The sequence below is a fragment of the Musa acuminata genome, chromosome BXJ2-4 (assembly GCF_036884655.1).
Source record: "Musa acuminata AAA Group cultivar baxijiao chromosome BXJ2-4, Cavendish_Baxijiao_AAA, whole genome shotgun sequence".
In the NCBI taxonomy this organism is placed as follows: Eukaryota; Viridiplantae; Streptophyta; class Magnoliopsida; order Zingiberales; family Musaceae; genus Musa; species Musa acuminata.
The window spans coordinates 15,088,869-15,114,858 of record NC_088341.1 but is presented as its reverse complement, the minus strand read 5'-3'; the positions used below and the strand labels follow the sequence as shown (position 1 = coordinate 15,114,858).

At 39.0% G+C, this 25,990-nt stretch overlaps 1 non-coding gene and 7 pseudogenes across 1 annotated transcript; all 8 read left to right on the top strand.

Moving 5' to 3' along the window:
• Window positions 1-12,580: 12,580 nt before the first annotated feature.
• Window positions 12,581-12,699, top strand: LOC135611472 (5S ribosomal RNA; annotated as a pseudogene).
• A 350-nt stretch (window positions 12,700-13,049) lies between these two features.
• LOC135611445 (5S ribosomal RNA) lies at window positions 13,050-13,168 on the top strand (annotated as a pseudogene).
• Window positions 13,169-13,485: 317 nt separating this feature from the next.
• LOC135611412 (5S ribosomal RNA) lies at window positions 13,486-13,605 on the top strand. The gene has a single exon (XR_010486557.1). It is a non-coding gene; the product is annotated as a 5S ribosomal RNA (ribosomal RNA).
• Window positions 13,606-13,956: 351 nt separating this feature from the next.
• On the top strand, window positions 13,957-14,075 carry LOC135611447 (5S ribosomal RNA; annotated as a pseudogene).
• A 348-nt stretch (window positions 14,076-14,423) lies between these two features.
• On the top strand, window positions 14,424-14,542 carry LOC135611441 (5S ribosomal RNA; annotated as a pseudogene).
• A 351-nt stretch (window positions 14,543-14,893) lies between these two features.
• On the top strand, window positions 14,894-15,012 carry LOC135611449 (5S ribosomal RNA; annotated as a pseudogene).
• A 350-nt stretch (window positions 15,013-15,362) lies between these two features.
• On the top strand, window positions 15,363-15,475 carry LOC135611444 (5S ribosomal RNA; annotated as a pseudogene).
• Window positions 15,476-15,810: 335 nt separating this feature from the next.
• Window positions 15,811-15,929, top strand: LOC135611460 (5S ribosomal RNA; annotated as a pseudogene).
• The last annotated feature ends 10,061 nt before the right edge of the window (window positions 15,930-25,990 follow it).

Sequence of the window (25,990 nt, the reverse complement as noted above, 5' to 3'; positions counted from 1 at the left end):
TTAGCTCTATTTTACTGAATCCATAGGGTCGATTAAAGCAGATGTTTCAGTTAGCAATTGTACTCCAAAAATTTCAAATCAGGTATATACAGAAAGAATTTTGAGTCTAGCTTCGAATAAATCATACTTTGTATGTATCTGAGTTCACAGCAGAAAGTTATAAGTAGTTAAGCAACAAGAGGTCAGAAATTTCAGTCTCTATTTTGCAGAATTTGTAGGGTTAATTGAAACAGAAGTCTTAGTAGGCATTTAAACTCCAAATCATTCAATCTCAGTGTCAAAATAAAGATATTTGAGTTTACTTTCAAATGGATTAGGCTTTGCCTAAATCAGAGTTTAGTGCTAAAAGTTAGATCAAAAAAATGTATAGAAGTCAGATTATCGAAAAAAATTTAGATTCATGGCTTTGTATCAAAAGGGAAGAACGGTTTGGTACTAAGCTGAAATCTTTTGAATTATGAAGTATTAAAAGGAAAACAGAGATTAGGAATTCTGTAGGAAGAAGTTAGATCACTTGCCTTAGATGAGTTTGATTCCCAAATATAGGGAGTTGATGCAAAACCTCAAACAAAGTTTCCTCTTCTTCTTCTCCTTCTTCTTCTTCTTCTTCTCTTCTTCTTCTTCTTCTCCTCAAACTAACGTTGGCTGAAAACTTTCTTCTTAATGGTGCCTTAAATTACTTAGGTTTGGCTCATGCTGAAATAGTGAGGTGGCAAGCATGCATGGGGGTTTAGGTGTCAACTTTAGAATAAATGCTAAGTGGCTCATCCTTGTTAATGACACATGTCCTCCATTTTATTTTATTTTATTTTTATTTACTCAATTCTGAATATTCTATAAATCATCTCAAACATTTAGTATTTACTCTTAGGTCCTTAGCCATAAACTTTAATATAATATTATTTAATAAAAAAAATTATTAAATAATCCTCATATTTACAAACAAGTATTTACTAATTTTTTTTTTTTAAATGGGGGATGTTACACTCTCCCCTCCTTAAAAGAAAATTTAGTCCTCTAAATTTGTCATATCTCTTTCGGCGAAAAGATAAGGATAAACCAGATTTGTAGTCAAGGAATCCCCAACAACAGTAGTTACGTGTAGCAAATAATCTAGTGGTTTAGGTTGAATGCCCAAGTGACAAGCAAAATATTGTGAAACAAAAGACAAGTTGGAGCCAGGATCAAACAAAACTTTTGCATTTCTATTAGAAACATGTAGAATACCTTCAACCACTGATTTAGAGGCTCTGGAATCTTGTTCTGTGATAGCATATACTCTAGCATGGGTTGTCGGCTTAGGGAGTAGTGGCTCTTTGTTCTTGTTTAGTGGGCAGTCTCTGACTTTATGATCTAACTTTCCATATGCAAAACAAGCTTCAGTCACCCGAAAACACTCACTTGTTTCATGATTACGTCTGCATTTTGTACACGATAGAGTTCTTTGTGATGGAGTTCCTTTCTCAAATCTAGGTACCTTTACCTTCTCGTTACTTCTTTATGCTTCATTTCCTCTCTTTCTTTTACCAGCAAACTTATCCTTTCTATTCTTGTCCCTGATTTCTTGGATCTCCTCCAAGTCTTTTTCAAGTATGAAAGCTCTTTCTACTACTTCAGTGTATACTTGGAGTTTTAAAGCTGATATCCGGCTTCTTATTGCCAGCCTTAATCCTCTTTCAAATCTTCTTGCTTTCCTATATTCATCATCAATCATATGTGTGGCAAATCTAGAGAGCTCGGTGAATTTAGACCCATATTTGGCTACTGTCAAATTTTCCTAGATGAGATTCAGGAACTCCAATTCTTTCTGCTCTCTGATACAATCCGGAAAATATTTATCATTGAACTTTTCTGTAAATACCTTCCAAGTGATTGGCTCCTGTCGAGCTTCAGAAATCCTCTTCATGGTTCGCCACCAGTGCTCAGCCTCTCCTTCTAGCATGAAGGTAGCAAGAGAAACCTTCTTATCATCTAGGCAATTTAAAACTTCAAATATTTTCTCTATCCGCATCATCCATTGTTCTGCTACCATTGGATCAGGCTCACCACCAAAACTGGGAGGACTAGGCTTCTTAAACTGTTCAATTCCCAACCCAGTCTGGTTTGAATTCCCACCTTCATAATTTCTTCCTTGTCGGACTTGTTGTTGCATTACTTGTGTCATTGCCTCTAGAGTTTTCATAATTCCACTCAATTGATTAGAAGTAGATGCAACAGGAGAACCAAATGACCTAGTCATCCTTGCTTCCTAAAAATAACAAAAAAAAAAAAAAAACTTTTGATCAATCCTCAAATCATGCTCTGATACCACTCTGTCACGCCCCCCCCCCCCCCCCCCCCCCCCGAATTATCACATTCAGGAGGTGTGACCCTGTCTAAAATCAATTATATTATAATTCATCATCAATTCAATCCAGGATCCAATCTAACAATTTGAGGATACTAAGAATCATTCAAATCAATATTCACAATTCATAAACCTATACGTTACATAAATCATTATCCACTTCACTCAAAGATTCGAGAAATCTAAAGGCAACTCAACTAAACATCAACCACAACACAAATCCATAATCATAGAAATATATACAATCACAAAAAAGATAATTATTTACAATGAGTTCTTATCCTTATACAACTTACACTTATCATTCCAAACACATGAGCGGTCCTTTAAACTTTTACAACACATAAGTATCAACAGATCCTTAACATTACATCAGAAGTAAAGTTTACTATACAACAAAAACCATCATCCAACAAAATTAGCTCAAAAATCTTCTAGCCTTTCACTACTTTAACCCAATTCTAGCTTTTCAGTGCGTGACAAGCTATCCTAAAAAATTTATATAGCAACGGAGTGAGCATAAAGAGCTCAGCAAGTGTCTAACATATCCATGGCGATAGAAGAAGTTCAAGCAGGCTTAGTATCAAGATAACAAAAGTAGAAATACAAGCGTTCATTTAAAATCATCTCATTTGATATAAAATCACAAAGGTTTACCTCGTTCAAAAACAGGCATTAGACATAACAATAGGAGAAAGGAAATTGGAGCATTTCATTGGCAAAAGAAGCATTTAGGCATGTATCAAATGGCACATGAAGCATTTAGGTACATATCAAAGGCATAAGAGTGTTTGAGAGCATAACAATGACATACGAAACACTTCAAGGTATAACAAGTGAACCGAGTAATAAACACAAGCTTGTATGTCATTTTTGATGTAGAATGCATTCCATTTTTATCCAAAGCATAATATGAACTCATAAACAAAGCTTTGGATATCATATCAATAAACATAGATGGCACTGTGGGACCACATACATAATGTGATTCATCCATTTCTGGATGACCACCAAGCATAAGTCTCCCACGTTTGGGAGCTCCATCCACCCACGTCTGAGTGAAGTCAATGGGGCCGGCAGAGCAATCGCGGGCTCTAAGCATAACTCCCTTTACCCTTTCTGGCAAAGGTTCACAATATCCCACAAGACACCAGAGTACAAAAAGGGTAGTATGAACAATAACATTGGCACATATCAGAAGCACATGCGGAACAACAAAATATACATATGCCTTTCGAGTCAATACGATACAAACATAATCTTTCATAAATGTATTCATATTTGAAAGAAAACAAAAGCAAGAGCATACAAGGATTTCAAGAAATCACATATAGCTCAATTGAAATAAGAAGGTTAGGTGAATTCAATGTCCAACGAAATGAAACTGGAAGAGGCACATATCGAAAGCAAATGCGGAACAATGGGATGCATGTGCCGAATCATTACGATGCAAACATGATCTTTAGATGATAGCTACATATGTATAAATAAATAAAGGAAAAAAGTATACAGGAATTAAAGGTAATAATGTAAAGCTTAACTGAAGTAAGAGTTTTTGCCGAAATCGATTTCCAAAGAGAAGAAACAAAGAAAGCTGAAATCGACCAAAGCTCGAATCTGGCAGAATTTGATAGGAACATTATATGAACGATTTGGATAACCAATTATGCTCCAATTTATACAAAATAGGTGTCGTTAGAAAGCTTTGTCAATCTAATTTTAGGCAAATCAAGTTTAACAAGAATTAGAATTTACAACAAGGAGTTACTGATAATTTCGTAGCTAAAGGTCTGAAAATATTAGCTCTATTTTACTGAATCCATAGGGTCGATGAAAGCAGATGTTTCAGTTAGCAATTGTACTCCAAAAATTTCAAATCAGGTATATACAGAAAGCATTTTGAGTCTAGCTTCGAATAAATCATACTTTGTATGTATCTGAGTTCACAGCAGAAAGTTATAAGTAGTTAAGCAACTAGAGGTCAGAAATTTCAGTCTCTATTTTGCAGAATTTGTAGGGTTAATTGAAACATAAGTCTTAGTAGGCATTTAAACTCCAAATCATTCAATCTCAGTGTCAAAATAAAGATATTTGAGCCTAATTTCAAATGGATTAGGCTTTGCCTAAATCAGAATTTAGTGCTAAAAGTTAGATCCAAAAAAGTATATAGAAGTCAGATTATCGAAAAAATTTCAGATTCATGGCTTTGTATCAAAAGGGAAGAACGGTTTGGTACTAAGCTGAAATCTTTTGAATTATGAAGTATTAAAAGGAAAACAGAGATTAGGAATTCTGTAGGAAGAGGTTAGATCACTTGCCTTAGATGAGTTTGATTCCCAAATATAGGGAGTTGATGCAAAACCTCAAACAAAGTTTCCTCTTCTTCTTCTCCTTCTTCTTCTTCTTCTTCTCTTCTTCTTCTTCTTCTCCTCAAACTAACGTTGGCTGAAAACTTTCTTCTTAATGGTGCCTTAAATTACTTAGGTTTGGCTCATGCTAAAATAGTGAGGTGGCAAGCATGCATGAGGGTTTAGGTGTCAACTTTAGAATAAATGCTAAGTGGCTCATCCTTGTTAATGACACATGTCCTCCATTTTATTTTATATTATTTTTATTTACTCAATTCTGAATATTCTATAAATCATCTCAAACATTTAGTATTTACTCTTAGGTCCTTAGCCATAAACTTTAATATAATATTATTTAATAAAAAAAATTATTAAATAATCCTCATATTTACAAACAAGTATTTACTAATTTTTTTTTTTTTAAATGGGGGATGTTACAACTATACTAAATGGATATGGAATAAGATTCTCCAGTGATTCAAACTCAATAGAATGCCGCAACCAAACTTGCATCAAGAATTAGCTGACCTCATGCAATGTTTTTTAAGACAAGAGCCTTTTACACAATTAACAAAGGTTATATTCAGATGCGTTATTTGGTGGATGTGGAAGGAAAGATGTAGCAGAATCTTTGAGTATCAACACACAAACAATGCTCAGCTCTTGACAGAGATTATTAGAGACTCAAGATCATGTATGGAGAACGATCTCAAAATAGAGCACCTTAGACATAGAGAAAAAGATATTTTTATCAAATTCAATTTTGCTATTAGCTAAAGATCTTGGACATGATGTCAAAAGCTATACCCACAGGAAATCTTGGCATATCTAGACTTTAAATTTTATTTGTTGGCCATAGTTAAGAGTTATAGTCTACAGCATGTGTAGTCATAACTACCGCATGAGTACTCTATGAGTTACCTAGTTTCGTCTATAACTTGTATTGACAAAGCTATTTGTAGAAACTTTACACAAAATCAATTTACTTTTACTTATAAAAAAAAAAAACTTCACATCTCTATCACTCACAATTGTCTTTGGAATGCCATGTAATCTTTCAATTTCTTTGAAGAACAGCCCTGCAACATGTGTTGCATCATCTGTTTTGTGGCAAGGAATGAAATGTGCCATCTTGCTAAACCTATCAATAACAACAAAAATAGAATCTCTCCCTCCTTTTGACCTTGGTAAACTCAAGACAAAGTACATGGATATATCAACCCAAGGCTCACTAGTTATAGGAAGAGGAGTATACAATCCATGAGGCATTACTTTAGATTTAGCTTGTTTACAAGTAATGCATTTCTCACATAATCTCTCAACATCTCTTTTTTTTTTTTTTTTTTTTTTTTTGGTAAGTAAAATTTTCAACATCTCTTTTCATGTGCGGCCAAAAGAAATGATCACTTAACACATCTAAAGTTTTTCTAATCCTGAAATGCCCTATTAAACCTCCACTATGTGCCTCTCTCACAAGTAATTCTCTCATTGAACATTGAGGAATACACAACTTATTTTCTTTGAAAAGAAAATCATCATGCCTGAAGAACTTATCTAAACCCCCTTTCTCACATGCCCCATAAACATTAGCAAAATCATGATCAGAATTATATAAATTTTTAATATACTCAAAACCCAATAATTTTGCATCAAGTTGAGAAATTAGAGCATACCTTCTAGAAAGAGCATCGGCAACCACATTTTCCTTACCTTGTTTATACTTGATGATGTATGGAAAGGATTCAATAAACTCCACCCATTTTGCATGCCTACGGTTTAGTTTTCCTTGTCTTTTGAGATATTTCAAGGACTCATGATCGGTGTGTATAATGAATTCCTTATACCAAAGATAGTGCTGCCATGTCTCTAACACTCTTACCAAAGTGTAAAACTCCTTGTCATATGTTGGGTAGTTAAGACTTGCTACACTTAGCTTCTCACTAAAGAATGCAATGGGTTTGCCTTCTTGCATTAAGACTCCTCCAATTCCTATTCCACTCGCATCACACTCAATCTCAAAAGTTTTAGCAAAGTTCGGTAAAGCAAGCAAAGGTGCTGAACTGAGTTTATCTTTAAGCAAGTTAAAAGCATCATCTTGTTTTTCACCCCATCTAAATCCCATATTGTTTTTTATGCATTCAGTTAATGGTGCAGCAATTGTAGAAAAATCCTTAATGAATCTTCTATAAAAGCTAGCAAGACCATGAAAACTTCTAACATCACTAACACTAGTAGGTTTTGGCCACTCCCTAATTACTTTCACTTTTTCTTGATCAACATGTATTCCTTTATCATTAACAACATATCCAAGAACTTATCAAAAAAAAAAACAACATATCCAAGAAAAGTAATTTTATTAGTGCAAAAAGTATATTTCTTTATATTACCATATAACTTTTCTTTTCTAAGCACGTCAAAAATAGCTTTTAAATGTGTTACATGCTCATCTAAACTTTTGCTATACACAAGTATATCATCAAAATAAACCACTACAAATTTTCCAATGTAAGCACGTAAAATATGATTCATTAATCTCATGAAAGTACTAGGTGCATTAGTTAGGCCAAAAGGCATAACCAATCATTCATATAAACCGTGTTTAGTTTTGAAAGCGGTTTTTCATTCATCACCTTCATGCATTCTTATTTGAAGATATCCAGATTTTAAATCAATTTTTTAAAACACACAAGAACCATACAATTCATCCAATATATCATCTAGCCTAGGAATAGGACGTCTATACTTTACCGTGATTTTGTTGATGGCTCGGCAATCAACACACATTCTCCATGATCCATCCTTTTTAGGCACTAATAGAATAGGAACTGCACATGGACTCATGCTTTCTCGCACATACCCTTTTTTCATAAGCTCACTTGTTTTTGGATTTCCTTGGTCTCTTTGGGGTTGCATCTATATGCTGGCTTATTTGGTATGCTTGCACCTGGAATGAAATCAATTTGATGCTCAATTCCTCTAATTGGTGGCAAACCATTAGGAACTTCTTCGGGAAAGAGATCCTCATTTTCCTACAAAAGATCAACAATAACACTAGGCAAACTCTTGTCATTTTTGTTAGAAGCAATCGGAACATCCTTGTACATAAGTACAAGTAAGGGCTGCCTCATGGTTAAGGCTTTCTTCACATCACTCATTTTGGCATAAACACTCAGTTTTCTTTCACTCAAACTTTATTTGTTTTCTCTCCCCTTGTATTTCCCAATACTCTCATTTTTATCACTCAACTCACCATTTTCTTTTTTCTCTTTTTCTTTTTCCCTCCCCAAAGTTTTGGTTAATGAAGACTCAAGCTCCTCATATTGTTGTTTTATGCGCATTTGGTCCTCAAAAATTGTCTTTGGAGGTAAAGGTCTAAGCTGATATTTTTGTCCATCGATGATCAAAGAATAACGGTTCTTGAATCCATTATGTATTACCCTTCGATCGTATTGCCATGGTCTCCACAATAACATATGACTAGCATACATAGGTACCACATCACACCAAACTTCATCCTTATATCTACCAAATGAAAAGGAAATTAACACTTATCGATTTACCTTTACTACACCACTATCATTCAACCATTGTAACTTGTAAGGTTTTGAATGCTTGATAGTAGATAATTTCAATTTCTCCACGAGCAAGGTGCTTGCCACATTTGTGCAACTTTCACTATCAACAATCACATTACATAACTTTTTAGCAATCAAATAATGAGTATGAAACAGATTTTCACGTTGTTCACCATGTTCATCATTTTCATTTTGCAAACTAAGTATGCGTTGAACAACTAGATTTTCACCTTTAGCATACTCTATATCGCTAGTATCCTCTAGAATGTCTTCATCATCCTCTTTCTCACTTTCAGATTCTACAATTCCATCCCTCATGATCATAACTCTTTTATTAGGACATTCGCGTGCCACATGTCCATGCCCAAGGCACTTAAAACACCTAATACCTCTAGTTTGATTAGGTAGATTCTCACCTTTACCCTTGCTGCCTAATTCATTTCTACCTTTAGTCTCATCAATTTTAGGCTTAACAGTGGGTTTATCATCCTTTTTACTCTAATTCGGTTTCCAAGAAGAAGAAGAACCCGAATAAGGTTTTGAATCATACCTTGTGCCTTTTCTTTTGAGTTGCCTCTCAATCTTCATGGCCACATTCACCATGTCTTCAATCTCCACATAATGTTGCAATTCTACAAGATTAGCAATGTTCTTGTTTAATCCACTCAGGAATCGAGCCATGGTGGCCTCACGATCTTCATCCACATTAGCCCTTATCATGGTTATCTCCATCTCCTTGTGATACTCATCAACACTCATGGAACCTTGTGTCAAGGTTTGCAGCTAATAGCTAGGGACAAATCTCCTCCTCATGATTTGTTTCATCTCCAACCAAGTCTCCACGGGCCTTTCACCATTTCTAAGCTTGTCTTTACACAATTGATCCCACCAAACAATAGCATAATAAAAAAATTCAACAGCGGCTAATTTTACCTTTTTCTCTTCAGAGTAGTTGTGACATTCAAAGATAATCTCCACTTTTCGTTCCCACTCCAAATAGGCATCTGGATTATTCTTCCCTTTAAAAGAAGGAATTTTCATTTTGATGCTGCCTATGTTTCTGTCCACACCATCAAAACGTCCTCTCCTAGTTTGTCTCCTAAGATTAATATCTTGACCAATTAGAGTAACTTGGTCATCATCCACATCATCGCCACCATCATATTCATTATTGACAAAGGTTGGTTGTCTCCCACATCGTGGTTCACCTTGCAATCTATTAATTGCATCATCATGCCTTTCTAGATTATCTCTTACATCTCCCATCACTTTGAACATACGTTCAAATTGTTGCTGCATTGCTTGAACTAAAAGATCATTGGATGAAGAACTCGCTTCTTTATCTTTAGACATGTATATAACCTGAAAAACAAAGTTAGAACAATCTCACCAACACTCCCTCACGTTTTTTTTTTTTCACTCTAGATTTGATTCACTCCACTCGTGTTTCACACAATTTTTTTTGGCTTTTCTCTATATTGATCTTACCACTCTTGCCTTTTACCTCTCTTGTTTTCTTATTTGAGTTTTTAGATTAACTAAGGTACCTAAACAAACAATTCAGATTATGGCAATTCAAAAAACAAATAGTGAAATTGGATAGCTTTAAAAGCAAACAAAAGATAGGCTAATTTAAAGGTGTGTGTAATGCACTTTAATCATAAGCAAAGACTAGAATTTTTTTTTTTTTTTTTTTAGGAATGAAGAAAGATTTCCAAATCGAAATAGAAATTCAAATGAATAAAGATCAAATTCTGTAACTTGCAAGTATTCTTTGAATCTGCAATTTTTTTTTTCTAATTCTGATCTCTCTTTTTTTTTTTGACCTTTGATTTTCCATCATTTTTTTTTAGCCTTTGATTTTCTCTCTTCTTTTTTTTTTTTGACTTTTTGATCTTTTTTTTTATACCATAAAGTGCGGAATTACAAATACGAATAGTAATAACGCAAGAAGCACAACAATGAAGATGAAAGAAGAACAATAATTATAGATATTGGCCAAAAAGAAGAAGAAGAGAAAAGAAAAAAAATCTAAAAGATAGCAAAAAAATAGATATGCAAACCTCAAACTTGAGCCAAGCTCTGATACCAAATGATGGAAATCTTCAACTTAGCAACCATATACCCCGATAGCTAAAGAGCTATGATACATATGGAATGCAAATTGACCCCCTCCAATGATTTGAAACAAGATGGATCGTTCAAGATTGAAGTTAGGAAAACTATTCTAATTACATAATCAATAAAAATTTGATGAAGTAATTAGAATAGTACTTTGATTCCCTTAAAACGCCACAAACTAAGAAGCTTGATAAGTTGAAAGGAAAAACAAAGATTTTTTCTTGGGTTTTGAACGCCACAAACAGAAATGCTTGATAAGTCCAAAGTTCATGCAAGAACTTAAAAACAAAACACTCACCAGTGTTGTAAGTTGAATATACTTCTCAATGTGTCCTTACAAAGAGAGTTAGCATTATTTATATAGTATAAAGGCCAAGTACAAAGGGATTGAATATATTAAATGACATTCATATTCCTAATGCATGAATGTAGATTACTCATGAACGTACATTGAATTGTTTTGAATAATTATTCATGAATAAGCTCACAATTCCTAATATGGTCCAATTTGGCTGAATGACCTTTATTCTTCAAAGATAGCTAAAAATTCATCCTTCTCTCAAGGTTTGACTTTCTCTTCATGATGTTGACTTATTTGAATTAGGTTGATTATTTTAGGCTCTTCTTGTATCCATAGAACCTTGACCAAGTTTTGACTAGCTTGCTTCTTCCAAATGCTTTCTAATAAACAAGTTAAGGCTTCTTTCATCCTTTTAGTTTTCGCTCGTGTCATTGGTCCTCGATGAATAGTTAAAGGGTCTTTGGCAGAATTATAATCAACTTGCTCATTCATATCATTATGTCTACTTTGAAGTTCGTCGATTATTTCATTTTTTTCTTGTAGGCTACGTTGCAATTTTCGTAGCTGTAGCCTCAACGACTCAGCGTCATCTTCATGGTCGCTACCTTCACAAACTACATCTTTTCCATTCCGCCTTGCCATGATCTCTAGCCTTTAGCTCTGATACCAAACTGATACCGGGGAGGGTAAAAATGCAGAATGGATTTCGAAAGAACACTAATAGAATAGTTGTTCAGATAGAAAATGTCACAGAAGGCAAGGAACGAACTCTTGAAGAAACTTCGGTAAATTGAAAAATAGCTCACCACCAAGTTTAAAATCAAAAGGGATACATAAAGATCACCACTTTAATGACAATAAACAAGGATACAGAACTAAAAGCAAAAGACTCACCACTCAAGGACACATCCAAGAGATACATAGTTCAAAAGAGCACTCCAAGAGAGCTTCTGCTAATATCCTCAGTTTTCTAAAGTCCTTTCTAATCCCTAAACCCCAAAATAAATACTAGTGCATGAAACAACCCTTCATGCATAGGAAATTTCGAAATTAAGTGCTTTACAACTGCCAACCAACTCCATTAATGTATTCCTTTGTGCAGGGAACATGCTGATGAGCTGTCTTATCTAAGTAGGCTGAGTTGAAGATTATGTAGCAATATTGTTGGCTGAAAAAAATATCATATTATCAGTATGGTCCATATGAACATATTGTAGCAAATTAGACACTCCCGTGTCAGAAGTCCTTATGTTGCACTCCTTTTTGCACCCTAAGCGATGAAAACCTCTCCCGTAGACTTCGGAGGCAATGGTTTTGGGGCTCGGAATTTGTCGTCTCTACTGTGCAGTCAGTATTGGGGCTCCAGTCGTTTGTACGCCGGCCACGACGTGCATATAGGCGGGGGATGACGCACACAAAACAGGTGCGATCATACCAGCACTATAGCACTGGACCCATCAGAATTCCGAAGTTAAACTTTCTTAGGCGAGAGTAGTACTCGAATGGGTGACACCCTGGGAGGTCGTCGTATTGTACTCTTTTTTGTGTCCCGAGTGATGAAAACCTCCCCCGTAGACCTCCGAGGCGATGGTTTTGGGGTTCGAAATTTGCCGTGACCACTATGCAGTCAGACTCGTGGGGCTCGGAGAGAGCTTTCCGGACTGGGGTCGCAATAGCGATTCCGAGATCGTTCGAGAAAGTGCCGATGGTTTTAGTGCACTTGCCGCAACCGTTATGCAGTCATCAGACTAGGTCTCGGAGTGAGCTTGCAATAGCTATTCTGAGATGGTTTGAGATAGCACCGATGGTATCGAGGCGCGCAAGGGGCTCCGGTCGTTGATAGGCCAGCCGTGATGTGCACATAGGCGAGGGACGATGCACGCAAAATGGGTGTGATCATACCAGCACTAAAGCACCGAATCCCATCAGAACACCAAAGTTTAGCTTGCTTGGGTGAGAGTAGTACTAGGATGGGTGACACCCTAGGAAGTCCTCGTGTTGCACACCTTTTTTTGCCCCGAGCGATGAAAACCTCTCTTGTAGACCAGTGAGGCGATGATTTTGGGGCTCGGAATTTGCCGTGGCCTCTACACAATCAGTCTTTTAGGGCTCGGAGAGAGATTTTTAGACTAGGGTCGCAATAGCGATTCCAAGATTGTTCGAGAAAGTGCCAATGGTTTTAGAGTGTGCATGCGCGATCGTTACGCAGACATCGAACAGGGTCTCAGAGTGAGCTTGCAATAGCGATTCCGAGATGGTTTGAGAAAGCACCGATGGTATCGAGGCGCGCAAGGGGCTCCGGTCATTGATAGGCCAGTCATGATGTAAACATAGGTGAGGGATGAAGCACACAAAATGGGTGCGATCATACACGTACTAAAGCACCGGATCCTATAAGAACTCCCAAGTTAAGCTTGCTTGGGCGAGAGGAATACTAGGATGGTTGACACGTTGGAATGTCCTCGTGTTGCACTCCTTTTTGCGCCCCCAGCATTAAAAACCTCTCCCGTAGACCTCCGAGGCAATGGTTTTGGGGCTCGAAATTTTCCCTGACCATTGCGCAGTCAGTCTCATGGGGCTCGGAGAGAGCTTTCCGGACTGGGGTCACAATAGTGACTCCGAGATCGTTCGAAAAAGTACCGATGGTTTTATCGCGCGCTTGCCGTGGCCATTACGTAGTCATCGGACTAGGTCTCGGAGAAAGCACCGATGGTATCAAGGCGCGGTAGGGTCTCCGGTCGTTGATAGGTCGGCCATGACGTGCACTTATGCGAGGGGCGAAGCATGCAAAATGGGTGCGATCATACCAGCACTAAAAGCACAGGATCCCATCAGAACTCCGAAGTTAAGCTTGCTTGGGCGAGAGTAGTACTAGGATGGGTGACACCCTGGGAAGTCCTCGTGTTGCACTTCTTTTTGTGCCCCAAGCGATGAAAACCTCTCTCGTAGACCTCTGAGGCGATGGTTTTCGGGCTTGAAATTTGCCGTGACCGCTGCGCAGTCAGTCTCATGGGGCTCGGAAAGAGTTCTGCTGACTGGGGTCGCAATTGCGATTCTGGTATCGCTCGAGAAAGTGCCGATGGTTTCAGCGTGCGCTTTCCATGACCGGTACGCAGTCATTGGACTGTGTCTCGGAGAGAGCTTGCAAAAGCAATTCCGAGATGGTTCAAAAAAGCACCGACGGTTTCGAGGCGTGCATGGGGCTCCATTCGAGGATAGGCCGGCCGTGACGTGCACATAGGCGAGTGACGACACATGCAAAACGGGTACCATTATACCAGCACTAAAGCACCGGATCTAACTAGAACTACGAAGTTAAGCTTGCTTGGGCAAGAGTTGTACTAGGATGGGTGACACCCTAGGAAGTCCTCGAGTTGCACCCCTTTACGCCCCGAGCAATGTAAACCTCTACCGTAGACCTCCGAGGCGATGGTTTTGGGATTGGAATTTGCCGTAGCCACTATGTAGTCAGTCTCGTGGTGCTCAGAGAGAGCTTTCCGGACTGGGGTCACAATAGCCATTCCGAGATCATTCAATAAAGTGTCGATGGTTTCAGCGCGCGCTTCCCGTGTCCGGTATGCAGTCATTGTACTGTGTCTCGGAGAGAGCTTGCAATAGCGATTCCGAGATGGTTTGAGAACGCGCCGACGCTTTCGAGGCGCGCAAGGGGCTCCATTCTTTAATAGGCCGACCGTGACGGGCTCATAGGCAAGGGACGAAGCACGCAAAACAGGTGCGATCATGCAAGCACTAAAGCACTAGATCCTATCAGAACTCTGAAGTTAAGCTTGCTTGGGCGAGAGCTGTACTAGGATTTGTGACACCCTGGGAAGTCCTAGTGTTGCACTCATTTTTGCACCCCGAGCTATAAAAATCTCTCCCGTATCCCCCCAAGGCGATGGTTTTGGGGTTCAGAATTTGCCGTGACCGCTGCACAGTTAGTCTCGTGGGGCTCGGAGAGAGCTTTCCGGACTGGAGCCGCAATAGCAATTCTGAGATCATTTGAGAAAGTGCCGATGGTTTCAGCGCACGCTTACCGTGACCGGTACGCAGTCATTGGACTGTGTCTCTGAGAGAGCTTGCAAAAGTGATTCCGAGATGGTTCGAGAAAGCTCCACCGGTTTCGAGGCCCGCAAGGGGCTCCGTTCTTTGATAGGCCGGTCGTGGCATGCACATAGGTGAGGGACAAAGCACGCAAAACGGGGGCGATCATGCTAGCACTAAAGCACCGGATCCCATCAGAACTCCGAAGTTAAGTTTGCTTGGGTAAGAGTAGTACTACGATGGGTGACACCCTGGGATGTCCTCATGTTGCACTCCTTTTTGCGCCCCGAGCGACGATAACCACTCCCTAGACCTTCGAGACGATGGTTTTGGGGCTCAGAATTTGTCGTGAATGCTGCGCAGTCGGTCTCGTGGGGCTCGGAGTGAGCTTTCCGGACTGGGGTAGCAATAGTGATTCCGAGATTGTTTGAGAATGTGCCGATGGTTTTAGCGTGCACTTGCCGTGACCATTATGCTGTCATTGGACTGTGTCTCGGAGAGAGATTGCAAAAGCAATTCCAAGATGGTTTGAGAAAGCACTGACGGTTTCGAGGCGCGCAAGGGGCTCCATTCGTTGATAGGCTGGCCGTGATGTTCATATAGGCGAGGGACGAAACACGTAAAATGGGTGCGATCATGCTAGCCCTAAAGCACCGGATCCCATCAGAACTCCGAAATTAAGCTTGCTTGGGCGAGAGTAGTACTAGTATAGGTACCTTGGGAAGTCATGTTGCACTCCTTTTTGAGCCCCAAGCGATGTAAACCTCTCTGTAGACCTCGAAGGCGATGGTTTTGGGGCTTAGAATTTGTCGTGACCACTGCGCTGTTAGTTTCGTGGGGCTCATTGAGAGCTTTCCGGACTGGGGTCGCAATAGCAATTCCGAGATCATTGGTTTCAGCGCATGCCTGCCGTGACCGGTATGCAGTCATTGGACTGTGTCTCGAACAGAGCTTGCGATGGTGATACCGAGATGGATTGAGAAAGTGCTAAGGGTTTCGAGGCGCGCAAGGGGCTCCGATCATTGATATGCCGGCTGCGACGTGAACATTGGCGAGGGATGACACATACAAAATGGGTGCGATCATACTAGCACTAAAGCACCGGATCCCACCAAAACTACGAAGTTAAGCTTGCTTGGGCGAGAGTAGTAGTAGGATGGGTGACACCCTGGGAAGTCCTCGTGTTGTACTCCTTTTTTTTGTAATAAAGTAAATTGATTATGTGTAAAGTTTATAGAAATAAAAAGTGGATCCCAAGCAGTTAGACATGGGATCGACCGGGATCACAAAGACATTCCCTATGTACATAGCAGGCCCTTCTCAATAAACTACCAACAATAGACAATATGAAGAGAAGAGGTATCTACCATGTTAACCGATGCTCCCTTTGTATCCAACAAGAAGAAACTATTGACCGCCTCTGCTTTGCTTGTGACTATATGTAACATCCCTCATTTCCGAATTTTCGTATAAATTTCTGGTGATAATGTAAGCATCTATTTTAAATTGACAAAAGAAATAGAGTGTGAATCAGAGGTAACTTATTTTTAAGATTTGGGAGTTCTGTTCAAGAAAAAAAGAAAGAATCTGAGGACCTATATGTAAATCCTAAGGACCTAATCGCGAATATGATAAAAACAAGGACTAAACTGCAAAACGCACAAAATGACAAATCCCACCGCTTAAGCATCTCTGCCTTCGTTCTTAAGGAAGCAAAGAAGGCAGCTGCGTGGATGATCAAGGAAAGAAAGAAAGAAGAAGAAGAAGAAGGAGAAAAAGAAGAAGAAGAAGAAGAAGAAGAAGAAAATTTGGGGCTTTAAGGGTTCTTGCCCAAATCCTTTCACTTAGGGTCAAAATTCCCAAAAGCAAGTGTTTCTAACCCCATCCTACAGAAAATTAGTCTCTGTTTTTATGTTGTTTCAAAATAAACTGAAGGATTTCTATTTAGAAACTGATATGTCTCTCCTTGGATATAGAACCATGGATTCTGAAATTTCTTTCGGTAAACTGACCCCTATATACAGTTCCGGCTATAATTTTTAGTACGAAATGCAGAATTGAGTAGGACCTAGTTTGTTTGAAATTAGACTCTTATATCTTTCTTTTGACACAAATTTTGAAGATTTTGAACACCGAATACTTACCCAAACGTCTGTTTCAAATGAGCCTATGGATGCTGCAAAACAGGGATTAAGATTTCTGACCTTTCGATACTAAAATGCCTATAACTCCCTGTTTGAAATTCTGATTTGTACCAAACTGATTTTATTTGAAACTAGACTTGAAAATATTTATTTTGATATATATTTGAAAATTTTGGAGTTCAAATGCCTATCCTATTATCTGTTGAATCCGACCCTATGTATTCTGCAAAACAGTGATTGTGTACTTGACCTTATGTTACCAAATCAAAGGTAACTCCTTGTGGGAAACTCTGATTCGTACGAAACTTATTTCAAAAGAAAATAGGTTGATATATCTTTCAATGACAGCTTTATTAAGGGTATTGGAGTATAATTGATAATCTAAAGTATTTGTTCTATGTGCCATTGGAATTCTGTCAGAAATCGAGCTTTGGTCGATTTCGCGTATTCTGTTTCATTCCTTTGGATATTGAATTCTTCTAACCTTCTTATTTGAATTGAGCTAAATATGATTGCTTGGATTCCCTGTATACTCTTGCTTCCATTTCATTCCTAATATGAATACATTTGTGAGAGATTTGTTCTTTGCATCATATTGTCTTGAAAAGGCACATGTACGTTTTGTTGTTCCGCGTGTACTTCCGATATATGCTACTTATTGTTAAAACTGCCCTCTTGTACTCTGGTGTGTAGGATTGTCTGGACCTTTGCCAGAAATGGTAAAGGGTATGTGCTTATTGCCCGCTCTATGGGATATTCTGGACCTTTGCCAGAAATGGTAAAGGGTATGTGCTTAGAGCCTGCGATGCTCTGCCGGCCCCCTCTGACTTCACCTAGACGTGGGTGGATGGAGCTCCCAGACGTGGGAGACTTTTGTCAGGTGGTCATTCAGAAATGGATGAATCACATTCTGACTGAGATCCCACTACACCTTCTATATGTTTGATATGACATCCAGAGTTTTGGTGAGTCATTTTTGTTCATGCTCTGGATAAGAATGATATGCTTGCAACGTCAAGGACGACGTTTGAGCTTCTGTACGATATTTGTTTTTGATATGCTCTGAAATGCTTCATTCACTAATGATTTTGTTTAGAAATAGTCAATATGCCGTTGATATGCTTCGGAACATTTTATATGCCATTGATAAGCTCCGATATGTTTCCTTTGTTACTGATATGCTCCAATTACTCTATGCCCCATCTGTCAGGAACCAAATATGTAAGATTGAAAGGACAATTGTGTTTCTGCTTCTAATGATATTATGTCCACGAAGTCGTATATTCTGCCTTGTATTTTGAAACTGTATCTCTTTGGAAATTGTCCTGTTTTGATATGGATATGTTAGTCACTTGCTGAGCTCTATATGCTCACCCCGTTTGTTGATAAATTTTTCAGGATAGCGTATCGCTTGCTTAAATGTTAAGATTGGGCTGAGGCAGTGGAATGTTAGAAGATTTTGGGCAGATCTGTGTTAGCATATATGTATTTGTTGTATAAGCCACTCGGTATTTAATGAAATGTTGACGATGAATCTAAACCTGTGGATTTTGTGTAAGTTAAAGGATCCCTCATGTTTAGGATTTTGGAATGTTAAGTTAAATTCATGTAATGATACGGACTTATGGTAATCGTTGGTTTGGTGACTGTATAGACTTCCCCACTTGTGAAATTATGTTGTGGTTATTGTTTTGATGAGTTAAGTTTAGTTTGTTTGAATTATCGAGTGATGTGTGGGATGTTTACGAACTGCACAGGGTTATGAATTTGTAGACTATAGAGGTGAAATTTTTTATCTGAATGTTTTCTTAGTGACCTCAAATGTGTGTTTGGATCCTGGATTTGTTGTGATGAAAATTTTAAATATTGTCGATATTTTGTGGGGCGTGACACTATACTAAATGGATAGACTACCGCAACCAAACTTACATCAAGAACTAGGCGACCTCATGCAATGTTTCTCAAGAAAAGGACCTCTCACACAATTGGCAAATGTTACTTTCAGATGCGCTATTTGGTGGACGTGGAAGGAGAGATATAGCAGAATATTTGAATGTCAATACACAAACAATGCTCAGCTCTTGACAGAGATTATTAGAGACTCAAGATCCTGTATGGAGCATGATCTCAAATTGGAGCACATTACCCGAAGAGAAAAAGAAATTTTTATCAAATTTAATTTTGCTATTAACTAAAGATCTTGGGAATGATGTTAAATACTATACCCACAAATAATCTTGACATATCTGGACATGCATTTTACTTGTTGGCTATAGTTAGGAGTTAACTACTATACCCACAAATAGTCAACATCATGTGTATTCATAACTACCGCATGTGCATTGAATGAGTTACTTGGCTTTGTCTATGACTTGTATAGATAAAGCTATTTGTAGAAACTTTACAACAATCAATTTACTTTTACTTACAAAAAAACAAGTTTCTACAAATAGCTTTGTCTATACAAGTCATAAACGAAGCCAGGTAACACATTTAGTACACATGCGGTAGTTATAACTACACATGTTGTAGACTTTAACTCCTAATGTAACCAACATGTCAAGATATGCCAAGACTACCTATGGGTACAACATTTAACATCATGCCCAAGATCTTTAGCTAATAGCAAAATTGAATTTGATAAAAATATCTTTTTCTCTTCGTGTAAAGTGTTCCATTTTGAGATTGTGCTCCATGCATGATATTGAGTCTCTAATAATATATATCAAGAGCTGAGCATTGTTTGTGAGCTGACACTCAAAGATTCTATTACATCTCTCCTTCCACATCCACCAAATAGCACAGCTGAAAGTAACCTTTGCTAGTTGTGTAAGAGGACCTTTTCTTGAGAAACCTTGCATGAGGTCGTCTAATTCTTGATGCAAGTTTGGTTGCGGCAGCCTATTTAGTTCGGTTAACATGATAGATACCTCTTCTCTTTATATTGTCTATTGTAGGTAGTTTATTAAGAATGGCCTGCCATGTTGTTAGGACTCTAGCTAGGAGAGTCATAATTGAGAGGAACATTCATGTAAAACCTACCTAAGCCGACCCCTATTAAAGAGGTGAAGTGGCCGGCTAGGGTTAGGAGGTTATTTCTTAGAGAAGAATAAGGAGTTGTAAAGGAATAGGAGTCTTGAGTAGGAGTCCTATTAGGACTTGGTTAGAAGTAGGAGTATTGAGTAGGAGTCCTATTAGGAGTTGGTTAGAAGTAGGAGTCTTAAGTAAGAGTCCTATTAGGAGTTAGGGTTTAGAAGCCCTATAAATAGTCATGTATTCCACCTCTTTTCATAAGCAATAGATGAATCTTTTCTACAGCCTTTGAGCAGCAACTTAGAGGGAGAAACCCCTATAGAGTTCTAAGGAGGCTGATCCCCTAAAAAGATCAACCCTAAGTTTAGAATCTGCAAGGGTTCTAACACCTGGTATTAGAGCAGCGTTCTTGGCGTCTCGCTGCCCTTCCACAGCCATCCATCAACCCTCGACAACCGCCCAAAGCAATTCCCACAATTGCTTAAGAGATCGTTGCCAAATTCCGCCGTCATCTCCACCACCACGGATCATCCTTTGATCTCCCCGTGAATTGCAACAGGTTCTGGTTTTCTACCTAACTGCTGCTGCAATTTAGTTATCCTAATTTGAAAATCCCAAAAAAATTATTCCTATATTGCTGCATAAACTTTTCATCATAAAATTTTCATCTCTACGACGAAAGATACATTACATAATTCCAACCGTATAGCACCGTCTGTTTGATCTTTGACATTTTATGATGTTTTTTCTATTCAAATCTCTATGAAATTTTTATTCCTGTGTTTTTTCTATTCATAAATTTTTCATCATAAATTATTCCTATGTTTGTTCTATTCAAATCTCTACGAAATTTTTATGACATCTTTGACATTTCATAACAGTAGATTTCCTTTGGTTTTGTCAAAAAATTCTCAATATAAACCATTGATATTTTACGTCTAATCTGCTATACTTGAAAATCTGTACTGTAAAATTTCAGCCACATAGCACTATTTGTTTGATCTTGATACTATGTTGTTTCTATCCAAATCTTTATGAAATTTTTATGATAGCTTTGACACTTCCTAGTAGTAGATTTCCCTTTAGTTTCATCAAACAATTCTCAATATAAACCACTGATCTTTTGCGTCCAATCTGCTATACTTAAAAATCTGTGCTGCAGAAAATTTCAGCCGCATATTGTTGCCTTAACCCATCTATTTGCAATCTTTTTTGAATGAAATTTTTTATACACTTCATTGATCATCTTGGCTTCCATCTAAGATTGATCTATTAAGAAATTCATCTCTAAAAATGATTTTGTGTTGCTGCAAATTTTTGTTGTAACCCGTTGAAATTTTTCGACGAGAATTCTGCAATCGCAACTTGCACCAATTTCCTTGCTGTTATACTGCCGAAATTTTCTTGATTAAATTAGATAACCTTGCTGTCATATAAACTGTGATTTTTTTATCAATTCTCTCCTAAATTCTCTTAAGTTTTTGGTGGAAATTATGTTGAGAAACCGTTGTTTCTTCGACGACAATTCTACTCTTACAAGACAACACATACTTGCTGCAATTTCCACTGATTTCTATCAAACCTTTGCTACCATCTACCACAGATCTAAAACTTTCATCTACAACCTTAAAACTCCACCAAACCATACCCTCAAACTGCACCCAAAACAGCCACAAAACAGGCCTAAATCGTTGCCTACATCAACCGATCCACCAACCATTTCGACCATCACTTCTCTCAACCTATACATGCCTTTAACCTAACAACAAAAGAGAGATCTTAACATCATAGATTTGGAGACATATACTATGGCATCTATGGAAGCAATCAATGCTAAATTCGAAGCCTTGGAGGCCCGAATGGAGGATAAGATTCAGACGCTCTTTACCGAACTCAGATTGGGCCGACCACTAAGCCCGAAAAAATCATATCAAGGAGAGAGCTTTGCCCAATCGCACCATGCCCAAAGAGATGAGTTCCAAGGGAGGGGAGGCTCTATGACTGACCCCAACTATCCATGCATGAGGGTAAATTTTCCTAGATGGGAAGAAGGAGACCCGATTGGTAGGATCTTGTGCGCGGAGCGATATTTTTAGTACCACAAAACCGCGGACGCATCTATGGTGAAAATTACAGCTATACATCTTAAAGGGGATGACATAGAGTGGTTTGACTAGTTTGAAAATACTTATGGAGTCCTTTCATGGCACCAATTCAAAGAAGGACTGCTGATTCGCTTCAGACCAACCGATTACGAGAATATTGACGGACTACTAGCAAAGATCCGACAAACCTCCACCATTCAGGAGTACCAAACCAGGTTTGAAAGGTTATCTAATCAAACTCATGATTGGTCTCAAAAATAGCTATTGAGGACCTTCATTGAGGGCTTGAAGCCGGAGATCCGAGGAGAAGTTAAAGCGCGACAACCGTATACGCTTATGGCAGCCATCTCTTTCGCACGACATCAAGACGAGCAATTGAACCATGAAGCTCGGAGGACTAGGGTCGCTCCTCAACCAGTAATATTGAAGCCCTTATCCCCCCCTATTGTCGACCAAGTCCCTACACCAAAGAGGATAGCAAGAGAAGAGCTTCGGGAGCGATATGCGAAGGGGTTATGTTGGCATTGCGACGAGCCATGGAGCCGTGAGCATCGCTGTATTAAAGGGAGACTTCTTATGATTGAACCAGTAGAAGAAGAGGTCATTGAACATCCAGAAGAGAGCCTTGAACATAAAGAAGAAGATGCAGAAGAAGAGCCATAACCGATCGAAGTTATGGTACATGCACTAGCCGGTTACTCAAACCTGCAAACGATGAAAGTTGGAGGCCCTCTCAAACAACAACCGATCACTGTTCTCATCGACACGGGCAGTACTAATAACTTCTTAAACAATAAGGTTGCTGTCCAAATGAATTTACCTATTGAGAATTGCAGCAGGTTTGTCGTTAAGGTCGCCAACGGATGGATTTTGAAGTGTGATCGTAGGTGCCCGCAGGTGAAACTGTTGCTACAGGACCAAGAGATAATTGCAGATTTCTTCCTCCTCCCTCTTGATGATCATGAGGCCATGCACAGAATTGAATTGTTGATGACATTAGGTGATGTTTCTTGAAATTTTATGAAACTAATTATAAAATTTTATAGTAAGGGGAAACAGGTGATACTGCACAGGAAATGTGGGGGCGACGTAACAACGATTTGCACACAACAAATGGAGAAGATTTTGCATAAAGTATGCAGTGGCTTTTTGGTACAACTTGAGCAGCAAACTAAGGGAGAGCCAACAGAATTTTAAGATCCAAATCTACTTCCTTTGCTTGCTGAATTTTCAGATATATTTAATGAACCGCGCAGCCTACCTCTTACTCGTCGGTTTGATCATTATATAACGATTCTTCCATGCAAATGTCCAGCAAATACTCAGCCATATCAATATCCACATCTCCAGAAGGATTAAATAGAAAGGATTGTAAAAGAGATGCTCAAAACAGGAGTTATTTGGCCAAGTTGCAACCCCTACTCTTCACTGGTGCTCCTCGTACGAAAGAAGGACGGAACATGGCGATTGTGTATTGATTACCGAACTCTCAATAGCGTAACCGTCAAGGACAAATACCCTATTCCAATAGTAGATGAATAGCTAGATGAAAGGGAGCACAAATCTTCACAAAGCTGAACCTTTGATCTGGGTATCATCAAATACGAGTGTGCGAAGAAGACATACCGAAAACCACCTTTTGAACATACAACAACCCCTACGAATTTTTGCTTTCTTCAACAGAAGGTGGAATATCTTAGGCATATCATATCAGATGAAGGTGTAGCAATGGACCCCTCCAAAATTCGAGCAATGCAAAACTGGCCGACCCCGAGAAACATAAAATTGCTACATGGCTTTTTGGGCTACTACCGCAAGTTCATGAAAAACTATGGAAAGATCAATGCACCAATTACTTCCTTACTGGAAAAAGATGTCTTCCAATGTTTGGACAGAGCCTCCTCTTCCTTCGACAAACTTAAGGCAGCCATGACGACGACGCCGGTGCTAACACTACCAGATTTCAACCGACCCTTCATTATTGAGGCCGACACATCTGGAGTCGGAATTGGAGTCATTCTTGTTAGGATCGGAGCGGCACTAAGAGGGGGGGGTGAATTAGTGCAGCGGATTAAAACTTCGATTTTAACAAAATCTTTCGTACGATAAGAACGGAACTTGAAAAGTTTAACTTGAAAGCGTATTCTTAAAATTGCGCAGCAAGGGTAATAAGGAACTAAAGCAGTAAGAAGATTTGCAGTAATGTAAATGACAATAATAAAATGCAAACCAGAGATTACGCCGATTTTTAGAGCGGTTCGGTCAAATGACCTACTCCACTTGCGATGCCCCTCTTCGATGAGGCTCCCACCTTCCACTAGCAAATCTCTTGAAATGGAAGGGTAAACACCCCTCTTACAACCTTTTACAAGCAGCTCAACCTCTTACAAATTTTCAATAAGAAAGGAGGAGGAGAACTCTCTAGCAAATTGAAAACAAGACTTGCTAAGACTTTCTAAGACTTTTCTCTCAATCAAAATGCTTCTCAAAAGTTGTAACCTCAGCTGAGATTTGAGGGGTATTTATAGGCCTCAAGAGGATTCAAATTTTGGGCTCCAAAATTTGAATTTTCTTAGGGTTTCCGGTGCTAGAGGTGCCACCGCCCAGCCAGGCGGTGCCACCGCCCAGCGCTCGGGTGCTGGACGATGCAACCGCCCAGCCAAGGAGGTGTCACCGCCCAGCTCTCGGGTGCTGGGCGGTGCCACCGCCCAGCCAGGCGGTGCCACCGCCTGGCACTCCGATTTCACTGGTTTGGCTTAATTTATGCCCAAACCATATCTGACTTTGGGCCTAGTTGGCCCCTAACCAGGATATAGGATTATCTCTTAATCCTAATCCTAATTACAAGTGAACTACATAACAAAAACACATCCTAAGCAAGCTTTTAACCGCGAACGTCGAGTCTTGTTTCGGCGAGCTTTCCGACGAGCTTCTTTCGACGGACTCCCATCAAGCTCCCGATCTTGTGATGACTTTAACGAGTAGCCGAGCCTTCTCGGTGATCTCCGTGAACCTCCGACGATCTCTTCGGCGAACTTCCGATAGGTTCCCGATTTCTTCTCGGTTGGTTCCGGCAGCATCTCCGATGATTCTTCGGACTCTTAAACGTCCATCGATTTTGACTCCGGTATTCTTGCTTTGTGTTTTCTGGTTATCGTAGTTAATCCTGCACACTTAACTCAATAATATGGATTAGATCAATTAACCCATCAATTGATTTCATCATCAAAATCCGAGATTCAACAATTCTCATACAAGATGGTCGACCACTCACATATAATAAGAAGATGCTCGCCATTGTGCGCGCAGCAATGAGGTAGAGACCCTACTTGATTGGCCGACGATTTCAAATTAAAACCGACCATAAAAGCCTTAAGTACTTTTTGAAGCGAAAGATATTATCCCCTTAACAGCAAAAATGGATAACAAAACTTCTTGGATTTGATTATGAAATAACTTACAAAAAGGGGAAAGAGAATGTTCTTGCAGATGCGCCTTCGCAACTACCCGAGCAAGTTGAAGTTTCGGCCGTTTCACTTCCGACCAGCGACTTTCTTAAGGATATTAAGATGAAATGACAAGAAGATTCAGAGACTAGTAAGATTATAAAAAAATTGGAGGAAGCACCAAGCCCCATGGCTCATTACAATTGGGACTCAAAAGAATTACACTATAATAGACGCATTCTACTTATGATAAATTCTACTTGCATCTTCACGAGCAGATTTTGGACAAAGTTATTCCACATACAGGGTACTAAATTGAAAATGAGTATGGCATATTACCCACAAATCGACGGCCAAACAGAAGTTGTAAATAGGTGCTTGGAGACAGCCCAAAGCCACCCACCAAATATGACTACCCAAGGAGAACTTCAGACTCAGCCAAGTGCCATTATTGATCGACGGATCGTGACTCGACGACGACGATCCACTACTGAATTGCTAATACAGTGGGCAAACCTACTAACAG